Source organism: Octodon degus, unplaced genomic scaffold (genome assembly GCF_000260255.1).
Source record: "Octodon degus isolate 3935 unplaced genomic scaffold, OctDeg1.0 scaffold00089, whole genome shotgun sequence".
NCBI classification, from domain to species: Eukaryota; Metazoa; Chordata; class Mammalia; order Rodentia; family Octodontidae; genus Octodon; species Octodon degus.
In genome coordinates this window covers 2,956,168-2,980,689 of record NW_004524665.1, presented here as the reverse complement: position 1 = coordinate 2,980,689, position 24,522 = coordinate 2,956,168, and the positions used below count along the sequence as shown (strand labels likewise).

The following is a 24,522-nucleotide window of genomic DNA, read 5'->3' as shown; positions in this document are numbered from 1 at the left end:
TCTATTAACCCAGATGTGAGGAAATTCAGTTAGGATTCCCACTGCAACAGTGATCTTGGCAAACCATACATGTATACTTCATATTATTTGCATGGTAGTGACCTTAAAAGCAGCTTAAAAGGAATAAAGTACATTTTAATTACCACATCTAATTACAATAAAAACTCTCAGACAGATAAAGACTTCCAGGGATAGCAGAGGTCTATCTCTGAAAAATCACAAAGACTGTAGTGAGTGCTCAAGAATGCCCAGGAGAAACAATACTTGTTTGGCTTGAAGAGCACAGGCCAGACAACTTGCCGGGGTTTCCTCTAAATTCTCATTTCTAATGTTGCAAGACAATGAGCTACTTAATGCTTACAACTGCATCTCAAATGTAATGCTTCCCAAAGTACCATAAATGCTAGTCCAAGCTCTAACTTAGAGAGACAGATAAAACACAAGCTGCAACTGAAATATTCAGTGAAACTTTAAATTGCAAAAATTTCATTATAGTAAAGGATATATTGCCAGGAAGTCACTTCAAAATATTCTTCTCCACTTCAAACACACACAGGCCATCACTCTTGCCACTTTCTCAGGCAGTTCTGGAAGTCCTCTTTCTTGTGTTTACAGTGTGATTTTTTTAAAAAATGAACACTGTTGCAAGACCCAGCCAATGGAAAGGCAGATCATAAGGACATTACTCACATCCTCACCCACCTTAGCCACTGGATCTGGCACCATACAATTTCTGGCTTTTCCTCAAAGTCAAAATGCCCAAGAAAAGTGGGGATAACTCATTTTTAAATGAGTCAGGACATCAAAGTACGACAGCTCAACCAAAGGCACTCACGAGAGAGGACTCCAGAACTGCTTCAGAAAGTGGTGAGGACACAGCATAAGAGTGATGAAAATGAGGAGTCTTTTTTTTTTTTTTTGGTGGAACCAGGGATTGAACTCAGATCCTTGCATTTGCCAGTCAAGCGCTTATCCTACTGAGCCATCTCCCCAACCCCTAAGGGGGAGAGTCTTGAGGGAGATTCATGGAAATGTGTAACGTTTACTGTACTTACTGTAACAATGTTTTTAAATTCACTTTTTTTATTCACATTGTCTAAAGTTACTGCACAGTGGATCAAATACTGTAAAATAAAATCTTATTTATATCAGCTAATATAAAAATAGTTTCCAGAAGACCAACAGCCATTACAATGGGCTAAAAAATTAGACAACATACTCAATGGCAACGAGACTTCTGAACTCAAAACACAAGCTCAGAATCAAGGCTCTACCACATAAGAGCTGTTACTCACACAAGATGCCCAACCCCTCTCTGCCTCAGTTTCATTTAAAAGAGCCAATAATAAAAAATAAAAACAAAATAGCTCACAGAGTTGGCTTAAGCACCAAATGAAGCATTATCTTGCATTAGAGAAAGGGAAAGGAGGGAAAAGATGCTACAAGGGACATAGATACTATCAATTGACAAAAAATATAATAGATGGTAAATCTGATCAAACCTGTATCCACACTAAATTACCTAAGTTGATACTTTTCTGTGAGTACATAAGAAAATATCCTTACCCTTGGATAGGCACAGTGGAGCATTTGGGGGGGGGAGGTATGTATGCAACTTGCTTTCAAGTGTTGAAGAAAAACTTATGTTTGCACATGACAAACATAAGACACAAAGAGGAGGAGGGTTCTGGGTCCCGGCCGCAAGATGCGGAGCCTGGGGCCATGAGAGGTGAAGTGATGAGTTACTCAAGTCACACAGCTAATTAAGTAGCAGAGCTGCAATTAGAACTCAGGTTTCCTGCCTCTCAAGATTTGTTGCAATGAGTCTGCGGAAGCAAACCTCTAGTGACTTCTTAAAGCAAATCATTGGAAGGCCAGTTGTGGTCAAATTAAATTCGGGAGTGGATTACCGAGGGGTCCTGGCTTGCCTGGATGGCTATATGAATATAGCCCTGGAGCAGACAGAGGAGTATGTTAACGGACAGCTGAAGAATAAGTATGGGGATGCATTTATCCGAGGAAACAATGTATTGTACATAAGTACACAGATGAGAAAGATGTGAAGACACCAAGGAAGCAATTCTTTTCATAGTTGGAATATATATGTTATGAAATGTTTTCTATTTTTTGGTTCTTTTGTGATGTAAGTTGTCCTACCTTCATAATAGTTGGGGTTGTTTGTTTGTTTGTTTGTTTACTGACTTATGAGTAAGGTGATTGTTTAGAATTATGGATTGAATTACAAAGAGCTTTTCACATTAAAAAAAAAAAAAGACACCAAGAAGAGAGAAAGAATAGTGCAAATAGGACAAAATGTCCACAACAGAAGAATCTAAGGGCATCTGTACTCTTGAGCACTGACTGCACAGAAATGAAGGCTGACATGTGCACATAGATGTTCACAGCAGCTTCATCCACGGTGGCCCAAAACAGAATGATTCACCCATGTTCCCATGGACAAAAGGCCCTACATGCAGGGAAGTAAAAGGACACTATGCAGTGAAGTAAAAGGACAAATGACTGATATACACCACAATCAGGTGAGCCTTGCAGGCAGCGTGTGTGACAAGGAACCACATCTTGATTACACTGCACAACTCCACTTGCACAGCATTCCCAAAACAGCACAACTGCAGAGAAGAGTGTAAGGTGTATCTATGGGGGAGGCTGCACAGGAAGCACAGCAAAGGGCGGCCAGAGGGAGCTTTGGGGTAGACTCTGCTGTGTCTTGACTGTGGTGCTCACAGAGACTCACAGACACAACAGGACAGACACATACTCATGCATGAATGAGCGTGAATAGAACTGGCAACATCATGGGCTGGAGAGATGGCTCAGTGGTCTAAAGCACCTACTTGAAACAAGCTTGGCAAAGCACAGGGACCACGGTTCGATCCCCAGCACCACATGCCAGCCAGCCCCGCCCCCTGGTGGGCTGAGCTGGCCACACACACACACAATAAATAAATGTAATAAATAAAAATAAATATTAAAAAAAAAAGGAACTGGCAACATCTGAATATGGGATATAAGCCAGTGATTCCATTTTATAAATTTCAAAAACATGCAAAATTAAATAGTCATTTAGAAATATAAACTATGTAGTTCAAATATGGGGGGGTTGTTTGTCTTCTTGTTTTTGTTTTTGCAGTACTGGGGACTGAACTCAGGATCTTGCACTTTCCAGGCAAGTGCTTGTTCTACTGAGCTATCTCCTTGACCCCCTGCAGTTCAAATATGAAGAGAACATAAAACTCAGATTACCTGATCAGATTACCAAAATTCAGAAAGGAAAAGGAAGAGGTAGCATTAGGAACAGGTACATAGAGATCTTCAAAGGCAATAATTTCTATCATAAAGTTCTTTGTTACATAGGTATCCATTGTCTTATTATTCTGGATACTTTACACATATTTGCATACATTTTTTGTAATTTTTCAGCATTTTATTTTAAGACAGGGTCTCACTATGTATTTTAGGCTGGCCTTGACTTCATGGCTATCCTGCTGCCTCAGCCTCTTGAGTGCTGAGACTCAGCATTTATTAAAAGATCATGATTTAAAAACTAGTAAGCCAGGCAAGGTGCCAGGTGAGGTGGTACACATCTATAATCCCATCACTTGAGAGGCTAAGGCAGGAGATTTACTAAGAGTTTGAGGCCACGTGGGCCACGTAATGAGTTCAACACTACACAGCAAGACCCTGTCTCAAAAAATAAAAATAAAAACAAGACAGTACTTATTGTATATAAAGACATATAAAAATCTTAATTTTTTAATATTTTATTTTATTTTTAATTTTATTTATTTATTTATTTGTGTGTGTGGCCGCTCAGCCCACCAGGGGGCAGGGCTGGCTGGCATGTGGTGCTGGGGGATTGAACTGCGGTCCCTGTGCTTTGCTAAGCTTGTTCTAAGTAGGTGCTTTAAACCACTGAGCCATCTCACCAGCCCCTAAAATCTTAATTCTGATAGGATTTTTCAGGTGCCTTGCACAGTTGAGAAACAGGCAGAAGGCAAAAGTGAAAGGGGCTTTATTATCTTTGAGGACACAGAGAATATGGGGAAGATGAGGAAGTCTCTAGACTGGAACAAAGGCAGGCTAAGGCTTTTATGGCCTTTTGCCGGGGGTGGGGCTTGAGGGGATGTTTAGATGCACCTGAGGAGCGGGTTGGGGGTCTTCCCTGAGGCGGAGGGAAGGGTGAAAGAAAATCATACCCTGGACTGAGTTGGAGAAGAGGACAGGTGGTCTTGGGAAGATGGGCTTTTGTTTTAAGGGCTTCAGCCATATTACATGACCACCATGATGATTAAGCAATTTATACTAGGGCCAGAACCTATCAAATTCTAAACTCAACCTTTCACTAAAAATCTGCTAGGTCCTATCACAGCCTTCTAAGTAAATACCTGTTAGGAGCAAGTAAAATCCTTGATTTCCATCTTTCCTTCTGAAGTTGCATTAACATGGAGACCTGAGGAGGCAGGGAAGGAATAGAGCAGTGGGCAATGTGCTTTTTGATCAAAGTCTAACAGTGACTCTCACTTTAGGATCTCTAGCGAAAACAGTACTTGCCAGAATGCCAGGGTAAAAAAGCTAATAGAAGCTAATTAAAGTATCACAGCAAGAATGATGCAATTTTAACAGTAAGACATTTTTAACTGATCACAATTCAGTGAAACCCCAGCTCTAGATTCTCTGAGATCTGAAGATTAGAGTTCAATCAAGCACGTAAAATGTCAGAGCCAATCTGTATGTGGCAGGCAGTTGGGAGTTCAAAGACACAATGCTCCAACTATTCTTCCTCCCTGCTGGCCAGAAACACAAAAAGCCCAGACAACCAGGCCTGGCTCTGCCCACCACACTACCACCAAGCACTCCTTGCCCTTCAACAGTGATGGCAAACCTTTTAGTGTTTTCAATGGTGACAAGCAGGCCTCTGGGCATGTGTGCCACAGGTTCACCACCATGCCTAAAACAGGAAGGGCCACAGAAGGACTCTTAAGTGGAAGCTAACTCTGGGCACCTAAGGAAGTGAGACGCTCAGGATATGGAAGCCAACTGATGAGACCAGCAACAAGAGAATTAGCATAAAGTACGCTAACTGCTTTGGAAGGAATTTTACCAATACAGGACTAAAGACTTCTCATGCTATAAACAATATACTTACTGGTATTAATAAAAATAACTGAGTGTTACAGTAGCAAAATGTTATCAATCAATAAACTTGTGAATTAATTATGTGCAAGACTGCACTAAATAATTAAAGGAAACCTTAAAGCCACTTTCCATGAATCAGACCCATACAGTAGTAAAAAGATATACAAAAGATTTAAGCTAAAGCCAGACGTAAAAAAAATTCTACAATTCCTTCTCGCCTCTATTGCCATCTACTTTCAATATATATGAAGATCTCACTTCATTTCCCTAAGGAATTTCTCTTTAAACAACCAAAAAAAAAAAATTTTTTTGGAGATTGAAATAAAAGGATATGCTATAATAAAATACCATTTTGTTGTCAAAAAAAAAAAAAAGGACATGCTAAAAACTGGACTTGAGAAGGCTGGTACTATGGTATTATGGAATAAATAGGGAGATCATAAATAAGAGCTTAGGAACCTTCACACAAGAAAATGTTTTATTGTATTTCTCTGCACTTAGAATATTGAGCCATTTCAAAACATTCTCATTTTAACACCTAAAATGAACTGTTCCTGTAGGCATTCTGAGGTGAGCACTATAAACAGTGGCACAAATATGACCACTCTTGCTCTTCCCAGACAGGAGGCAAGCACACACTCCCCTCAAGGGCCACCACAGGTCCAAAGCAAAACTTCTGCAAATGAGAGTGAAAATAAACCTTGTCTTGTTTTTTTTTTTTTTTCTTTGATACAGGCTATGCCCAGATACAGGTTAAGCCATAGTAGTTCAGACTCATCATTCAGACTCATAATGCTCCTGTTGTTTCAACCTCCTCAGAGCTAAGATTATAGGCATGTGCCACCACGACCAGTTTTGGGGCTGGCAAAGCATGCAGCACAGGGAATTGAATCAGGGTCCTTGCACTTGCCTGGCAGGCGCTTTGACCATCAGGTTATCTCCCCAGCCCAAAACCTTGTCTCTTCAGAAGTTGATTATATCATCCCGGGCATTTGTTATGTAACAGAGAGCTGGCTAATACAGCATCTGTTATGCCTTAGCATAACAATCTAGGCACACAGAAATCAGTGTTGCCTGTGTCTCTCGTAATGCTAGTGGTCTAACTAAGAAATTACCACCAAGCAGGCAGACGTTGGAAAGGTAGATGCCTAGAAGGTGAAAGGCCAAAGATCAGGCTCCAACTCCGTCCTGACTTAGGAGATGGCTCTCCTCTGGGAAACCACTGTCCAGCACGAATAAAAGCAAGTTAGACAAGATGATGTCTAAAGTCTCTTCCACTCTGGCTATAAGTACAAATTCAAAAACAAAGGGAAAAGCTCTTTAAGAACTAGCTAGGCATGCTGGTGCAAGCCTTAATCCCAGCATTCAGGAGGCTGAGGCAGAAGGATTATTGCAAATTCAAGGCCAACTCCAAAAAGACCATAATTCAAGACCAGTTCCAAAAGAACACAGCAAGAGGGGGCCTTCCCCTTAGCTCAGCTCTTTAAGTGGCTGCTTCAACAAAGCAGTCAGGCTCAGGATGCTGGGGTTCGATCCCCATAACTCAAGCCAGCCAAACCTGCCCTGAAGGCATTTGGAGCAAAAAAACAAAAAAACAAAAAAACAAAAAAAAAAGAACATAGCAAGACCCTGTCTCCAAAAAGAACTAACAAACAAACAAAAAAGATTTGTTGGGGCTGAACTGAATTGATGGGAGAAAGGATATATGAGGGAAACAGCAAGAAGGTAAAAGTGGACATGTCACCTAAAATAATACATAAAGTGTCAAAATCATGGAACAGGAAGAATGGGGGATGGATTATTTGATGGATACAGACTTTTGGTTTTACAAGGTAAAGTCTAGATCTGTCACACAAAAATATACAGTTAAAAACCTGAATTCACACTTAAAAATTATTTAGACAGCATTTTGTATTGTGCTTTTAAAAAAAAAAATTATGTATTTGATACAGGGTCTCACTATACAGCTCAGACTCATAGTGATCCTCCCGTCTCAGCCTCCCCAGCACTGGGATTACAGGTGTGCACCATCATGACTGGTCTTGGTGGCTGGCTTGGTGCACCTGGGACAAGGCCAGCACAGCATATGGTACTGGGGATCAAACCCAGGTCCTTGTGCTTGCCTATGTAGGTATTTAGACCGCTGAACTATCTCCACAGCCCTGTATTGTGCTTTTCATTAGAATTTTTAAAAGAGGAGAAAAGGTAGAATCACAGAAATTATTACTGCCCCAGCAGTAATAATGATGAAAAAATATTTCAAATCCACTAACTTGTAATGACCAATCCTTTTTTTTTTTTTTTTTTTTTTGGCGGAACTGGGGATTGAACTCAGACCCTTGTGCTTGCCAGGCAAGTGCTTATTCTACTGAACCATCTCCCCAGCCCCTGTCCAATCTTAACCTTAAAATTCCTTTCTAAATTAAAAAGAAAAGTATCTTGCTAGTGGGATGCAAAGGCTTCTCCCACCATAATAAGGCAGGGAGAGCATGTGGAAGTAAAGAGGGGCAAAATGACTACAAGCACTTAAGCATAGAGGAGACACAGACCAGGCTACTCCAACACAACCTAATTGTGTGGAACACAGCCAACCCGTAACCCACACATAGGCTGCTCTTTATTCTGAGGACAGGAAAAATCCAAACTGCCTTCAAACTCTCTGCTCACCTTTTCACACTTCTCCAGTTCCATGTATACTGCTGTACCTTAAGCCTCTGGTCCCTCCAGGAGCCCTGTCATCCAAGGGTCTCTGCTCTGCTAACTGCTGGAACACTTCCCTTCCTGTACATCCTGCAGGCCACAGTTTTAATGTCCTTTCTGTGACTTCCCTCACTAAACACTTGTCAGAGCTGCAGTCTAATGTTAGTGTGATTCTTTGATTATCAGCTGCTGAAGACAGGGACTATGTGTGTACTTACTCTCCTCCTGCCTCCAAGGCCAAGACTGGTACTTAAGTAACCCAGGTAATCACTCAAACCTCTGCTGAATAAGTGAATAAATGAACACCAAATCTACTCTTTAAAACAACAACAAAATATCAAAAGGTTTTCTTAAGAATTTCTATCTTTAGTGAATCTCCAAAACAAAGAAACCCAAGGTCTCTATGAAACTAAAAAAGGCATCAATAAACTGCTCTAGCCTTCCTATACCACACAGTAAGCACTGAACAGCAAAGACCGATAAGCTAAGCACACAGGAGGGTAGCGTGGATAAAGAGCTGCCACTGGCTGCTGAGCTCACTGCTGCTTTGAGATCTCTTGACATGTGCCTGCTGCACAGGAAGCACTGACAATCAAACAAAGCAAAATTTCATAAGACTCAAGTATGTATGATGACACATGCTGCACCGGCCCCGCCCCTGGGCACACTGAGCCAGCTACCTAGATAGGGCATGGTGATGGACGCCTACAATCCCAACACTGAGGAGGCTGAAAACAGGAGGATCACTATGAGTCCAAACTGCATAGTGAGACCCTGTACCAAATATATTTTAAAAAATTATGTTTGAACCAATAATTCCACTTAATCTGTTGTATTTAAACTTCTGTGTTTCCTATAAATGTAAGACCAACTGAAGAAGCAAAGAATTGCTAAGGACAAAGTCTCTGCTTGTAACATTATTTTAGGACTCAAACAGGAAAAACACCAGAGACATTTCTACTGAGTGTATGAAAGAAACAAATCCCAAGTCAAGACCTTAGAGGTTGGAAGAAGGATTTCAAAATGACACTTGGAATTACTTCTCAAATCCTAAAGTTAAGGATGCAAGAAGAAATTATTTAATACTCCCACCCACTCCAATACAAATATAAACTGCATCAGTGCTTTAGAGACAAGTCTCACTTAATCCATAAATATAGTTCTGAAAACTCCTGTCCATATTGATCCTTCCACCTTTGACTTACTACAGCACTTAATATCTAGCACAAATTTGCATGTAAACAAATGCCATCTAATTGCTTTTCTCTTTTTTTTTATCTAATTGCCTTTCTAATGACTTAATGTGTGCAGTCTTGTCCTCTATCTTTTGAGTGCACATAACACTATGTAAGTGCTTGATAAACACTTGAATTCTGATAAACTCTACTATAAACTCCTGCATTTTATTTCTAAATAATGTCACTCTGAAGACCTGTCCCTGCTTCAGCTCTATCATCATTGGATTATAAAATAGCTTTTTTTTTTTTTTTTTTGTCTCTTTAGGACAGAGTCTCGCTATGCAGTTCAGGCTGGCCTTGCACTTTCTTCGTAGTCCAGGCTGGTCTCAACCTCGCAATAATTCCCCTGCCTTAGCCTCCTGAGTACTGGGATTACAGGTATGTGCCACCACACCCAGCTATAAAATCACTTTTATCAACAATAAGGCTTAGTTTCAAATAAATTTTCAAATAAGCCTTAGTTTTCTTAGTAAAACTCTTTAAACTCAAATGGCTTTCAGTGCTTAGTGTCTTTCTGAGTGCAAACCAGGGCTATTAACATTTGCCCTTACTTGAAGATAGCAAATTTCACTTGAAATCTTTCCCAAAATTCTAGCCAGTCGTTAAGAGGTTTCCACCTGCAAGAAGACACAAAATCTAAACTACAATATTCTAACTACATCTCAGTCACAACTGGAAAGCCAATTCCTCGGAAAATAATCTCAGTTCAAAATGTACAATTAAATGAGTCTCTACAATCAATAAAGCAGTTCAAGTGCATCACTTTGGAAAGCGCGGAGCAGCAGGCAAACGTCCAGACCCATAATTAAGTGACTGCTGTTCAAGCTTTCTGAGGTGCCCATCCCTGCAGGTCTCTGCCACCTCCATTAGGACACGTGACAATGAGTCCACAGGTGACACAAGCCTCTGGGGAAAGCCCTCTCTACAGCAACAGGCTCTTGTTCTCCCTCTTTGTCCACCACAGCAAACCCTGGGTCGGGCAGGGTCTGGAAGGAGCTGGGGGCATAGGGTGGCCAGCGGCGACGGCGCGGCCGGGCAAACAAACCAGGGGCGAGGGACGCTCGCCCTGGGCCGCCGTGGCCGCAGCTCCGGTGAAACGCTGCGGAGCCCCGCGAGGCCAGACTGCGGGTCCGTCCCAGGTGGGGCGTGCGCACGGAAGGGAAGGGGGCGGAGGGAGGCCCTCACCTTGGCTCCCGAAAGGCCGGCGCCGCCGCGGTCCCGCAGTTGCTAAGGAGAATGCTCTTCCGGGTCACTGGAGCGCGTTCGAAAGAGCAACGGTGGCCGGGAGGAGCCAAACGCGCTGTGCGTGGGGCAAGTGCGCTGTGCGGGAAGCGGGCGGTGGCGGTTCAGCGACGCCGGGGCGAGGGGCCTGGAACAGCTCTGGCCTCGGCCCGTGGGGGAGATTCGCTGTGGGCTCCTAAGACGCTTTCCTGCTTGATTGTGGCCCTCTTCCTGGACGAGCGCCTTCCAGACCCAGCCCGTCCCCGGCCGCCCATGTGGGGCGGCACTGACCGGGACTCACCCCGCGGATGCCCCCAGAACTGAGGCGGCACATGACTTCCAGCCCCCGGGTTAGCACGCCGGCCCTCTCCCGTTAGGTTTTTCTGGTCCTTCGGGCAGGCACCTACACAGGGTTAGGTGTGGTGCTGGTCCCGGGGGGGTCAGAGAGGTGAGGGAGCCGGCTCTGCCCTACACGTGCAGGCGTGTGTGTGACAGTGGCCAGCACGCTGAAAAAGAGGTGTGCCCCGACATGGGTGGAAAAGGCTGGCGATGGAACCTTATGTGAGTGGACAGGGCCGGGGCAAGGGTTTTGGATAAGAGTGGGTGCGGGGTGAAACCCACTCAAAGTTTCTGGGGGTTCCTGGGGACATGTGCAGGAAAGAGATAGCTCAAGTTGGAACCCACGAAACACCAACATGTGTGAGAAAAGGAGGCGAAACCCCCAACAGCAGCCTGGAAAGGAGACAGAATGTCAGTAAGAAGCTGGTCTCCATCTGCCAACACTGTGGAGATCCTGTAGTGACTAGAAAAATCAACAATCGAATACAATGGCAAAATAAAAGGTGCCATGAATCTGTGTGGTGGAAAAGTCCACCATCTTATTGGATCAGGAAAAACAGAGGCATTAAATTCCCCCTTTTTAATGCCTGTAAAAACACTGCCATAGTACAAGTAAATTTCAGGATTCTGCTAATAACTGTGAGTGGAAAGCAGTTAACTACATCTACAGTGCTTGCCCAATGTGTTGGTGTAAAGAATAAGTGATCCCTAGGATTCTCTAGTTTTTAACCTTCTCCCAGATCCTTTCAGAGTCCTCAGGCAAACCATGGTTTAGGCAGAACTTGTCTATTCGCAGTAGAGGATGGAAGAAGTCCCACAAAAATTCCATGACTAGGAGAGAGACCCGTTGGACAGGAATGGGAAGACCTAGAAGAGGACAAGAACAAAGGATTAAAACAATGAAATCTGAGATTTCAAGACTAGAAATGTTGAGGCAGATGAAACCAGAAATTGAAGCAAGAATAGAGGAGAAGGAGGAGAGCTGAAAAGATTTCCTGCCTCTTGATTGGACATCTGGCAGGGAGTGTGGTCCTAGCCCCTGGTAGAAAAGCTGCAGGGCTCAGGGGGATATCCATGTGCCCTTGTCTACAGAGAGCCTGGCTTCTCTCTGTGGTCTAAAGGAAGAACGTGGCATACCTGCATGGAGAGTCTAGCCCCACAAGCATGCCTCCAGTCCATAACTTCAGTGTGTTCCCATTACGACAGTAGTTTTACAGTAAGCTTTCCCAACAGAGGCCGAAGTGATGTGTTCATTTGAGAGACTAAATCTGTCCACAGTGAATTACCAGCTATCTGAGTAAAATGAGAAATTCATAATGTATGGCTGACGAATGTAGAAACACCTAAAATATCAGTCAAGGAGGCTATCTTAATTCATTGGGACTGCTGTAACAATATCGCAGACTGACTGGCTTATGAGCAGTAGATGTGATTCTCCTCATTTTGGAGCCTGAGAATCCCAAATTGGACTACTACAGCACAATCTGTGTGGTGTGGGCCTAACTCCTGATTCATGGTCAGCTGTCTATCAGTGTGGTAGGAGGATCAAGGAAGCTCCCTAAGAGTCTGTTGTCTAGGAGACTAATCCTATTCATAAGGACTTGGCTTGTGATTTAGTCAGCTACCAAGCCAGGCAAAATGGTGCACATCTGTAATCCTAGCACTCAGAAGGCTGAGGCAGGAGGATCAAGCCAACCTGGGCTACCTACTAAGTTCAGTGCCAGCCTGAACTGTAACCCACACTGTAAAATAGAACTCCAAAGTAAGCACACAGCAACAGGCCCCTTCCTCTTCTCTTCAGCCCAAAAGAAGTGATGTAATTTGCAGGTACCAGCCTTGGAAGGCCAGAGGCCTGGTTTGTTTTCTACAAGAAATGATAAACTGAGGCTAAAGCAAGTGTGGAGCTCTGCATTCTCTCTCACTGCTGCCTTCCTCATTGTTCCTTACTATAAAGGACTCTTGCCCAGGTGCTGAATCAAGGCAAATGGGCTCCTCCATCTCCTCAGAGCTGGCTTTAAATATATCCTTTTTCCTCTTTACCCAAGTATATGGCTTTCTTTGACTTGGCCAGTGGCAAGCAACCTGAGCATATGAGCCTAAGAGGCTAGTAACCACTACATAGCAAGACACTGTCTCAAAAGACCAAAATAAGTAAGCTACCAAAGGCCCACCTGCTAATACCATGCCACTAGGGTTAGGATTCCAGTACATGATTTTGGGTGTGGCACAAACATTCCATGTACAACAGAGGTCCTGACTGTAATACCAACAAGATAAGGTCAGAAAGTGGTTATGACTTGGCAAAGGGAAATTAACCTAATTGTTTTATGAACAAGAAAGAATCTACTCCCAACATAGGAAAAAAAGGGCTGCATAAATGAAATCAATGACTTCTATCTTGCATACTCCTGGCAACCTTGAATAGGGCATCTATTCTGAAAGACTCTTCTGCTGAAGGGGCAGGGTGATTCACTAGGCTCCAGTTGATGGGGTTCTGGACATTTCAATGGTTCCTCTAGAGATAGAATTTCACCATCACTTCGAAGGGCATAATTATAATCAACTACAAGGAGTTGTAGACACCAAAACTCAGGGTGTTCTTCATTCTCTGACTTTAGTCTCTAGATGATGAATAACCTTTTAATGAAAGAAAGTGCTTTGAGAAATGCCCACAATACCCAGAGTATGAGTTGCACCAGAATAATTCATATGTGCCCTGTTGGCTATGTAAGAAGCCATCTGCAGCCCCAGGGAATACCAGCTTGTCTTTGGGAAGGACAGCGTCTATGTCTTCATTTGGGCTGTTGTAACCGAGTTCTGCAGGAGGAGCACTTAAGCAACAAATTTATTTCTCCCAGTTCTGGAGGCTGAGATGTCCAGTATCAAGGGAGTAGCTATTCATTGTCTGATCAGGCCCTGCTCACGGGTTCCTATTCCTGGCCTCACAGGACCAGAAGAGGACTGACTAGCTCTCCAGTGTCTCATAAAGGCACTCACCCCTTGTTGGAGAGCTCCATCCTCATAACACAGTTACCTGCAAAAGACCCCACCTCCCATGGCACTGGGATTGTTTCCAGCATATGTGGTGGGGGAGTGTACAAATGTCATTCTCTTATGCAGTCCTAGATTTTTGGAGAATTTAGGGGTGGTAGACAGCCATAGTTGCCCACATCATTCCAGCCCAACCTGACTTAATTCCTCATTGCATCACCCTCCATCTAGGCTTCTGTTCTAACTTCCAGCCAGTCTCCAAAGCAGATGTGGAAAAGTCATCCTCTACTGTTGTAGAATTGTGGATCAGGCCGGGGAGATAGCTTGGTAGAATAAGTGCTTGCCTGGCAAGTGCAAGGGCCTGAGTTCAATCCCCGATTCCGCAAAAAAAAAAAAAAAAAAAAAAGTAAACATGTATTTGGCACTTGGGGCTCGTGAGATGGCTCAGTGGTCTAAAGCACCTACTTAGAACAAGCTTAGTAAAGCACAGGGACCATGGTTCAATCCCCCAGCACCACATGCCAGCCAGCCCCGCCTTCTGGTGGGCTGAGCTGGCCACACACACACACACACACAAATAAATAATTTTTAAAAATTAAAAAAAAAAAAAAAAAAGAATCGTGGATCAGAGCCAAGAGAGCAACAGCAAGGCTAGATGAATACAGTTTCAGAGGTCTTACTTGAGATTCGTGTCACTCTTAAGTGAGCCCTGAGCCAGAGAAACTTTCTCACATTTATTGAGGGTTACAGGCAGGCTAAGGAATGTGCATCACTACTTTTGCGAACAGAAACTCTCCGTTGACTTCAAGCATTTACATATGTCTAAGTTTACCCAGTGCTATCCAATAACATCCCAAGCAAGGGATCAAAGAACAGACAGGGTGCCTGCAGAAGCTGTTATCTGTAGCCTTGAATCCCAGCTTGCTGGAATTTCTAAGAGACAACAGTTCTCCTTGGGCTCTGTTTATTGCTCTTTGCTACCTCAAGATATCAGGCTTCTGTGTCATCTCTATATTTCTATATTACCCCATTTTTGTTTTTGTGCTGAAATTTTTTTAAGCATCGGGGCAAGGACTGCAGATTGTCAATCCATGGTTTCTTGCCGGACTCATCCCCATCACTAAGCTAAGCAGGATATACTAGCAGTACAGAGACAACATAGACAAAATCATTACTACACTCCCACTAAACCATGAATAACATGAAAAGGGTTCAGGTTTTCAATGCCATTAGAGATGCTTTGTAACAGATCAGTATCAGACACTTCTGACAATTGTTTTGTGAAAGTATTATCAATACATTGCTGAAGAGACAGAATCTTAGAGGTAATATTACTGTGATATAATAAATGCCTTTTTACATTTTCCCATGGGAAATGAGTTTGATTCCATGGAATTGGACTTATACAGAATGAGGAGGTATTACAATTACATTGCAAAGGAAGTTGAGGGGCCAGAGAGATAGCTCAGTAGAATAAGCACTTGCCTGGCAAGTGCAAGAGCCTAAGTTCAATCCCCAGTTCCATGAAAAAATTTTAAAATGAAGTTGAAGCTTCATTTTTCAGATTAATAATTTATTTTCTTTTTTTAATGTATTTAGTATAGGGTCTACAGGGTGTTCAGGGTCCACTATGTAGACTGGACTTGTAGTGATTATCCTGTTTTCAGCCTCCCAAGTGCTGAGATTACAGGCACAAGCCACCAAGCCCAGTCTCTAATTGCCATCTCAGCGCACCCCAGGGTCAGGGCTGGCACAGCATGCTGGGGATCAAACCCTGCTACTGCATCTGCCTAAGCAGGTGCTTTAGTCTGCTGAGCTATCTGGCCGGCCCTCAGATTAACAATTTGATCTCCTAGCATAACAACAGCTTGTTCTAAATCATTTATCGTAGTATTAACTCTGAGTCAGTGTCTTTGACATCCATAATTGTTCTGAGTCTGTGTGCCACTGCTGCACAAAGTAAACAGTTTAAATACCTTGGCTCAATGCTTTTCCAGCTGTAGCAACTGTGGCTTGACTGCTATTATTCCTAAAATTATGGCTATCGCAAGTGCAGTCATTCTTTTTGTTCTCGACTTTAGTGCCTCCAGCCAATGTTGGAACAGCATCATGGAAGGAGAGTCTTGCCACCAGTATTGTAGTTGTGCAGGAAGCCAAATTCCGGTCCTTGCCTTGAGAATATAAATGCTATCCCTAGGAAAGTTAAGCCTAATAAAAGAATTTAGACATGTATATAGAGAACAATTGTGACAGGTAATGGTAGTTAGAAGGGTAATAACTGGGTCCTACAAACAATAGGTAAAGGAGGTGAACACATGCCTGTGCAAAATACATTGTGTTCCTTTTAGATTTTAGATGCAAATTATAAGAAGATCGATTCCTCCATGTATAATGTTTCCATGCTTACATATGTTTTTTTGGATTTTTTTTAAAATTTTTATTTATTTATGTGGGGGGGGGGCAGCTCAGCCCACCAGGGGGCGGGGCTGGCTGGCATGTGGTGCTGGGGGATTAAACCGTGGTCCCTGTGCTTTGCTAAGCTTGTTCTAAATAGGTGCTTTAGGCCACTGAGCCATCTCACCAGCCCTTACATATGTTTTAATGAGGTAATTAACTTCCAAATATGATGTTGAATTGGTCCCCCAGAAACATGAGGGATAATAGAGGACATTCCTCCTCCATGCCACATTATTATATCATTGGCATTTTTAGTGCTAGTGTAAATCTCAGCACTGCCATTCCATTTCCATCTTAACTCCTTCCTTTCTGCCATGCGGGCTGAGCCATAAGGACTCTAATCTATAACACTTCCATCGGAAGTATTGACCAACTCCCAGGCTGCCTCTCCTCTACAGACTTCCCAATGTACCCAATCACTGAGATAAGCAACTTTGGTATTCTGGCCGGGTGGCAGATCTGGCAGTGGCAATATTCCATCAGCAGCTATACCTTTAAAGGTTTGTCTCTGTAAAAGAAAAAAAATCTTTTTCCTCCCTTGTCCCCACTGGTATTTTTTACTATAGATAACCAGACTCCTATGCTTGTTTTTAAGCAATGAGATCCACTGCCAATACAAATAGGCCAGCCTTCTACTCAGATCTCATAGAAGAGGTCTCTGGTTCCTTTTTCTGCTGGCACTCACTGCTGGTCCCCGGGCATCATAGGGACCAGGTAACCAGGAACTTTCATTCACATATATGGGTATCCTACCAGTGAACTCCTCTGTTGAGTAGTGGATTTGGAATGTAAGCCCAATAACTAAAATTACCTTTAACACTTACCAACAGTGACCCCAAAGCCACCATAGCAAGAAACAAGTTGATACTATTTTTCTATCAAAATATTTACATTTGGGGCCCAAGAGATGGCTCAGTAGAATAAGTGCTTCCCCGGCAAGCTCAAGGGTCTGAGTTCAATCCCTGGTTCCAAAAAAAAAAAAAAAATTTACATTTGCTTATTCTCTAGGTTTTATTTGTTAAGTTGGCATCCAAATCACTTCTCCAGTATTTCTTTTTTCCAATGATGGTCTGCAGCAGAAGATCTGTCTGGCAGTTGATTTTAAAAAATGTAAATAGAGCTTCTTGGACAATTAATCTAGATGTAGTCATGTGTATTCCCAAACTAATTCCCCCTTTTTGTTTTCCCCCTTTTTGTTTTATTAGCATTTCTTTTAAGCTTCTATTGGATCTTTCTATAATTGCCCATGGATATTCTAATATTTAAATCCCTATAGAATGAAAGTTAACAGACAAAAGTGCATATTTTTACATGTAAATTTAGGAATCAAAACCATATATAGGGGGCTGGGGAGATGGCTCAATGGTCTAAAGCACCTACTTAGAACAAGCTTAGCAAAGCACAGGGACCGCGGTTCAATCCCCCAGCACCACATGCCAGCCAGCCCCGCCCCCTGGTGGGCTGAGCTGGACACACACACACACACACACACACACACACACACACACACAAATAAATAAAATAGATAAATAAAGTTTAAAAAAAAAAAACCACATATAGCATTGTAGTAAGACAGTCCTGATGACATTTTGTGATATACTCAAATATGGTTTTTTTTTGTTTTGTTTTGACATAACACTTTTAACCAATCATCTCTCTCTCTAATACATAAGAAATTTTCACCTAATTAGAAATCCTTTTTTTTTTTTTTTTTTTTTCCAGAACCAGGGATTGAACTCAGGCCCTTGCACTTGCCAGGGAAGCGCTTAGTCTACTGAGCCATCTCTTCGGCCCCCTAGTCATTCTTAAGTGGGATATGCATCACAAGTTTTTTGTTGTTATTAAAGGCAGAGGTTTGATCTAAGAGAACAGTTGGTCCGACAGTTGTGGATTACTGTTAAACTGAATCTGAGAAAGTCTTATCATAATAAGCAATCTTTGTTTTACATTTTGTAAGACTTGTACACTTGGAATCAAGAATACACTTAATACACCATGAGGTTAACAATAATGAATTGCCATACACATATGAAAACCTTTGTTTCTTAATTTAGTTTTGTACCAAAACCATCTTTAAAGAGAAAACCTTGTCATTTTAACCAATGACCAATATATTGCAGTATCTCCTAAGAGACAATTGAGATTATTGGGAGCTCCTCGTTGATGAACAAAAAGGTTGGCCACACCTCATCAATTGGACTCCTCTCTAATAATTTTTCTCACTCTAGGGAATTATTCTTTAATTAGCTTAAACCTTATGATGTACTGTGTATAAATCAATTTCAATATCACTTTGACTATCTGGTAATTTAGGAAAAAGCATGCTTTTAAGTCTATATATCAAATTACATTTTTAGAACAAATCATCCAAAAAAAGAACAGCTGTTCATTGAAAGACACACAAACACATACACAGAATACATAAACATATATCTTTATAAAATCAAGAATGCACACAAATATATATATATATATATATATATATATATATATATATATATATATATTTTCCCCCCCCGGAACCGCGGATTGAACTCAGGTCCTTGCACTTGCCAGGGAAGTGCTTACTCCACTGAGCCATCTCCCTGGCCCCACCACAGATATATTTTTGGCCAAATTAAATTATAATAACTCAGGAGTTGGGGAGATAGCTCCATGGCATATGCACCTGCTTGGCAAATGCAAGGTCCTGAGTTTGATCCCCAGTACCCACCAAAAAAAAAATCTCTTCAATAAATTATAATAACTCTATTACAAGTTTTAGAAATTTATAATTATAAACACACTAGTCAGATGTTATTTGCCAATTAGCAGATATCTCTTATCAGAAAAATTTGGAAGGAATAAAATATTTTATCTATAATTGATATGTATATTTTATATTTTTGTAGTTTTTGTCTTAATACTAGGAAAATTTAGCTCAGTTATTTTTACATATTTTATCGCCTATTTAGACCCTAGATTTCCAGGTGGTGCATTCCTTGAATAGGCCCCAGGCTGGATCTAGCCTCATTGCTGTTAACTTCTCCAGATCTGACTTCATGCTACAGCCTGACAGTCCACTTTGGTACCCAAATAGCTTGTTTAGCATTCTCTGGAAAAACAAATCATCCCCTTTGCCCCAGGTTAGTAGTGGACTGGGCCCCCGCCATTGTCCAGTATAGAGATCTCTCTAGAGGACCCTTTTAAGCACCTGCATTTTTTTTCTCTTACCTGATAGAATTGTCTCTCTATTGTACTTTCATTGTTGTAGAATTTAAAAAGTTAATAGTGTACACTGAAGTCTATTATGAGATGAATTTTATAAGGAAAAATCTCCTTTTTCTATATGGCAAGATTAATAGCTGTGCAATTCGCTCTTGAGTTTTAATTTGAAAAAGTTTAGTAGTAGATATCATAAGTAAGATTTCTCTTTCATAATCACTATCAATAATTATCAAGTGTACAAATATACCTTAGCTGGTAAAACTACTCTTTTTCTACAAGCAGACCTGCAATATCTTTTGGAATAGGACTGAAAACTCAAGTTTGAATATGGCTTATAAACTCCACAAGCGGGGAGCAAAAGCTGGTTTTCCACAGCCATCAGAGCTAAAGTTGCACTTCCACTTCCAGGGGTTGTATGCAAAAGATCTGTGACCCTGCGTTTGATTGAAATTTCGGCTGGCCAATGGAAACTGCGGGTATCCCAAATTGTTTGTCTCCAGGCCCCAGCATGATGGGTCCAGTCTCCAGTTTCCCTGAAACTGTAAAGGTTGGCCATTCTTACCAAGTTTGGAGCGACATTCAATAGCCCAATGTTTACCTTTTCCACATCTTGGGCAAAATCCAGGAGCAGTCTTGCTATTCTTAATTGCTTTTTCTTTTTATCTTGTCCTTTTCTGCAGTCTTTTCTCATGACCTGTTTTTCCACAGTAAAAACATTTGGTATGATTTTGCTTAAAATAAGACTGTAAAGCCTGGCCAGATAGCTTAGGGGACTAAAGCACCTGCTAGGGCAGAGCACAGTGGCCAGGGGTTCAATACCCTGTGTGCAGTGCAGCCCCACCCTCAGGGGTGCCTGAGACGAAGATTGAGGCTGGTGTGGTGGCACACACCTGTAATCCCAGCACTTGAGAAGTTGAACACAGGTGGATCACTGTAAGTCTGATCTACATAGTGAGACCCTGTAAATACAAATAAAATAAGACTGTAAGGCAGCTGCCAATAAATTAGCTTCATATAGCTCTGAGCCAATGTCAGTACAGGCCTTGATACAATTTTCCAATGATGCTCCCTGTGCCTTTTGACATTCTGTATTTGAATTCTCGAAGGACAAAGTTAGTAATAAATCCCTCAGAACTGGTGCTATCACTGTTTTGTGTATAGCCTCCCCTAATCAGGAGACAAAATCTATGTATGGCTCCTTATTAGATTGGAGAACTTTAGCAAACAAAGTTTGAGCATTCTCTGGTCTTTCCACCTTTTCCCCTGTCCTCAAATTAGTTTGCACAATAGCCACACCATCATATTGTAATTGGGCTTCGATACCAAGCCAGGTCCTGACCCATTGAGGTGATCTGATGAAACATTAACTGGAGGATTTTGTCCCCTGTTAACCTTCTCTTGAATATCTGCTTCATCTTTCCACCAAGTTCTAAACTGCAAATACTGGCTTGGCCCCAAAATTGCATGGCTCAAAACTTCCCAATTGAGGAATTAATCTATGTTCATTTGCTAATCCTTGTATTAATCCAGTCACATAGGTTGATTGCATACCATAGGTCATGGCAGCCTGCTTTAAATCTTTAATAACCTTTAATGCCAGAGGTTGGGATTCCCACTGTACATACCCCTGGAGAAATTGAGCACTTGGTGGGTGTTGCTGGACCACCACAGGAAAATATCCAGAGGGGCAGAATAAGCTTCAGGGTTTCCCTGCTGTCTCTCTTGCATAAGAGCCTGAGATATCACACTTTTATGAACTTATATGGGGCCTTCCTTTTTCTCCTCAATGGATGAGCAGAAGGGTTAAAAGATGGTGGTAAGGGCCGAATTTCTGTGAGCTGAGATGGAAGAACTACAGGGGTGGAGACCTCCATTTTTTAAATCAATTTAGAAAGCAATTGTGATAACTGCCTTACCTCGGCTTGCAGTTCATATACCTCATTCTTCCAATGATGCACCCTGTGCCTTTTGACATTCGGTATGTAGAGAAAAGTTTCCTTTTGTTCTACATCCTCCAAATCCTCAGATTCCAAGAAGATGGTTTGCAATGCCATAAATATCCTTCTAGTACCCAGTTTGTCAGACTCATCTCTGCTATAGAGTATCAAGAAGTTTAAAGAACCACCACTCTTGGTATGCTGGGGAACACCTTCCATGTATGGGATCTTGGGGGGGTGCAACCTTATCATAAATATGCACCACAGAGGCCCCCTGTTCTATTTTTGTCCTTTTTTCTATGCTAGCATCTACACTTGAGGGTGAAGAAGCAGAGGTCTTAAAAAGGTCTCATCTGCAGATTCATATTCGCACAGAAGCTGCTCTTGAGCTTTAGCAATATCAGCATCTGAAGCTGACCTTTTCAAATATCTCTTAAAACTCTTCTGAGTCTCATTGCAATGGTTCCAAAACTAAGGAAATTAGATTACAAAGAGATCATACAGGGGCCAGGGAGATGGCTCAGTGGAATAAGTGCTTCCCTGGCAAGCGCAAGGACCTGAGTTCAATCCCCGGTTCCAGGTTCCACCAAAAAAAAAAAGAGAGAGAGATCATACATGAAGAGGAATTGGTTCCCCTTTTTGGTGAGCAGAACACAGCGTTCTCATAACTTGCTTCCAAACTTTTAAATTTAAGGCAGCCTTTCCCAACAGCTTGAACCAGTAACAATGTCGCCAGACCAGAAACTCCTCAAAACTTTTTAGTTTCATTTTTACTCCTGCGCTCCCCATTACCCTGAGCTGCTGCTGTTGTCTCACTTACTCTGGGCTACCGTGCCCTAACATCCAACCTGCTTTATACTTACAATTAGTTGTCTCCCATCTGCCCCACATCTAGGTGCCACTTGTAGAACGATCGGAGCCTCGGAGCTCCAAGCAGAATGCCAGTGTCTCGCTTGAGATTAGTCTCTGAGCCCTGAGCCAGGGAAACTTCTCACATTTATTGAGGGCTACAGGCAGGTTAAGGAATGTGCATACTACTTTTGTGAACACAGAGAACACAGACTACTCTCTTTATTGACTTCAAGCATTTACCTAACTCGTAAGTTTACCCAGTGCTAGTGGATAACATCCCAAGCAAGGGATCAAAGAACAGACAGGGCGCCTGCAGAAGCTGTTATCTGTAACCTTGAATCCCAGCTTGCTGGAATTTCTAAGAAACAACAGATCTCCTTGGGCTCTGTCTATTGCTCTTTGCTCCCTCGGGACCTCAGGCTTCTGTCTCATCTCTGTTTTTTCTATACTCTGCTGCATTTCACCTTGCCACACTCTCACTTGCCAGCCCTGCCCATGAGTGAACTCTGGAGATGGTCTTATCCCCACCCCAGCCCCTCCTGCAGCCCCACCACCACCAATGACAGTGCAGGGAGTAACTAAGCAACTCAGGATCAATAAAAATGTGGCAACCTCCAAGATGACTCAGAGCAATAAAGGTGGTGTGCATGTGTGCACCCGTGTGTGTATGTGCAAAACAGCCCAGGAACCACAAGGAAACTGGATGAGCTGAGTCTGTCGTAAAGGAAGTACAAGATAGGGAAAGGGCCAGGAAATGAAGTGGAGGAAAACTAAGGTAGACTTGAATGTATTCCAAGAACAGACGGAGAGTTCACTCCTCTTTGGGAGAGTCCCAAGGTTGTAGGCTGTGTTCAGTGCTGGGAGCCTGCCCCCCTTCCCTGGTGGGCTGTGAGTGCGTGGGTGAGCAGCAGAGGCCTAGTCATTGTCATATAGCCTGCCTGGCCTCTGCTTCAGCATCTACACCCACCCAAAACACTGTTTCCAACTTGCAGTCATTGTCTAATTATAAACTAGTTTTGTTCTTGCCTCAGTTTAATACACGTTCTTTTCCATCTTTCATTCTTTTTCTCCTCTTTTATCTGTAGGTGTGTGTGCACAGTCAAACCCAGGGCCACTCAGCCTCTGACCTACATCTCCTCCTTTTTTAGATTTTCTTTTGAGACTGGATCTCACTGATTACCAGACAGGACTTGAACTTGTGATCCTCTGCCTTAGCCTCCCTCTATGCCACTGGGCTTGAGTCCTCTTAACTTTTCAAATCTGAATTGTACTAGAACATTTTTGGTGTCTTAAGTCTTAGGCTTTTAGCATAATTTCTCTTACTTTCTAGCTCCTATTTAAGATTTCATCATTTTAAATCCAACACACAAGTAAATACCACCTTGTTTCCCTGAAGTGAGAGATGGAAAGTATCCATAAGGACCAAAGTAATAGATATTGTGAAATAGAAAAATAAAAAAAAAAAAATAAAGACAATAAAACATATTTATAATTATGGAGAACCAAGAGGCCAACCTTTTAAGTCAAGCCACAAAGATGGCTTTCCAGAACCAAGAGGCCAACCCAGAGCTGCATCCAGTTTTATTTAGTCATGAAGGAGTGGCTTGAGGATGAATGACTGAGAATTGTGGGAAGCAGGTGAGTACTGGGAGCTGGGCTAGATAGGTAGCCTGCGTTTACTTCTGCAATATGCAGAGAGAAGGATATGCAGAAAAAGTAATTTGCATTATACTATAGAGATAGTATCTAATGTTTTGGGGTCCGGTGCTTCAGCTCTGATGTGTCATCTTTCAAGCCCCAGGAAGTCATAGCCTCTATCTCGAGACTTGATCAGAGGAGCTGACAGCCAGCATGGAGCATTTGTCCTATCTCACCTGGCTCATATTAAAGAGCAGCAGTGTGGGTTATCAGGGAAACACACTTGCTGTCTTCAAAGACCAGCACCTCGGCTGGACCAAATGCATTGCTAAAGCCAATTGAAGGGATAAGCAAAAGTCCTAGCCAGCTCTGTACCTATCAATACGAGGAAATAGGGTCAGGCTCAGCCAACATGGAGACACTCTTCTTTCAAGGAAGGCTGCTCAGGTGGTCCGCCACAATAAACAATGAATAAAATTTCATCTTTTTAAATGTTTATTTATTTTAATGTATTTTATAGTACAGGGACTAGAAGGTCTCACTACACAGATCAGACTTGTAGTGATCCTCCTGTTTTTCAGCACGCCAAGCACTGGGATTACAGGTGCTTCACCATGCCCAGTCTCAATGGCAGCTTTAGTGTGCCCTGGGTGTGGGGCTGGCATGATGCGGCAGGAATTGAATCCCTGTCCCTGTCTAAGCAGACACTTTAGTCCACTGAGCTTTTGGCCAGCCCTCTTTTTAAATATTTGGATTTGTTATTTTCTAGTGCTTTCTTTTTTATT

At 42.3% G+C, this 24,522-nt stretch overlaps 1 protein-coding gene and 1 pseudogene across 2 annotated transcripts in view; one reads left to right on the top strand and one right to left on the bottom strand.

Moving 5' to 3' along the window:
- The window catches only part of Dis3l2 (DIS3 like 3'-5' exoribonuclease 2), a 321,513-nt gene extending 311,171 nt beyond the window's left edge, over window positions 1-10,342 (bottom strand). For both annotated transcript variants that reach the window (XM_023722254.1, XM_023722257.1), the window contains exon 1: window positions 10,281-10,342. The gene's annotated coding sequence lies outside the window, so the exon portion shown is untranslated. The remainder of the gene's footprint in view (window positions 1-10,280) is intronic.
- Window positions 1,700-2,063, top strand: LOC101591009 (annotated as a pseudogene).
- Window positions 10,343-24,522: the final 14,180 nt, after the last annotated feature.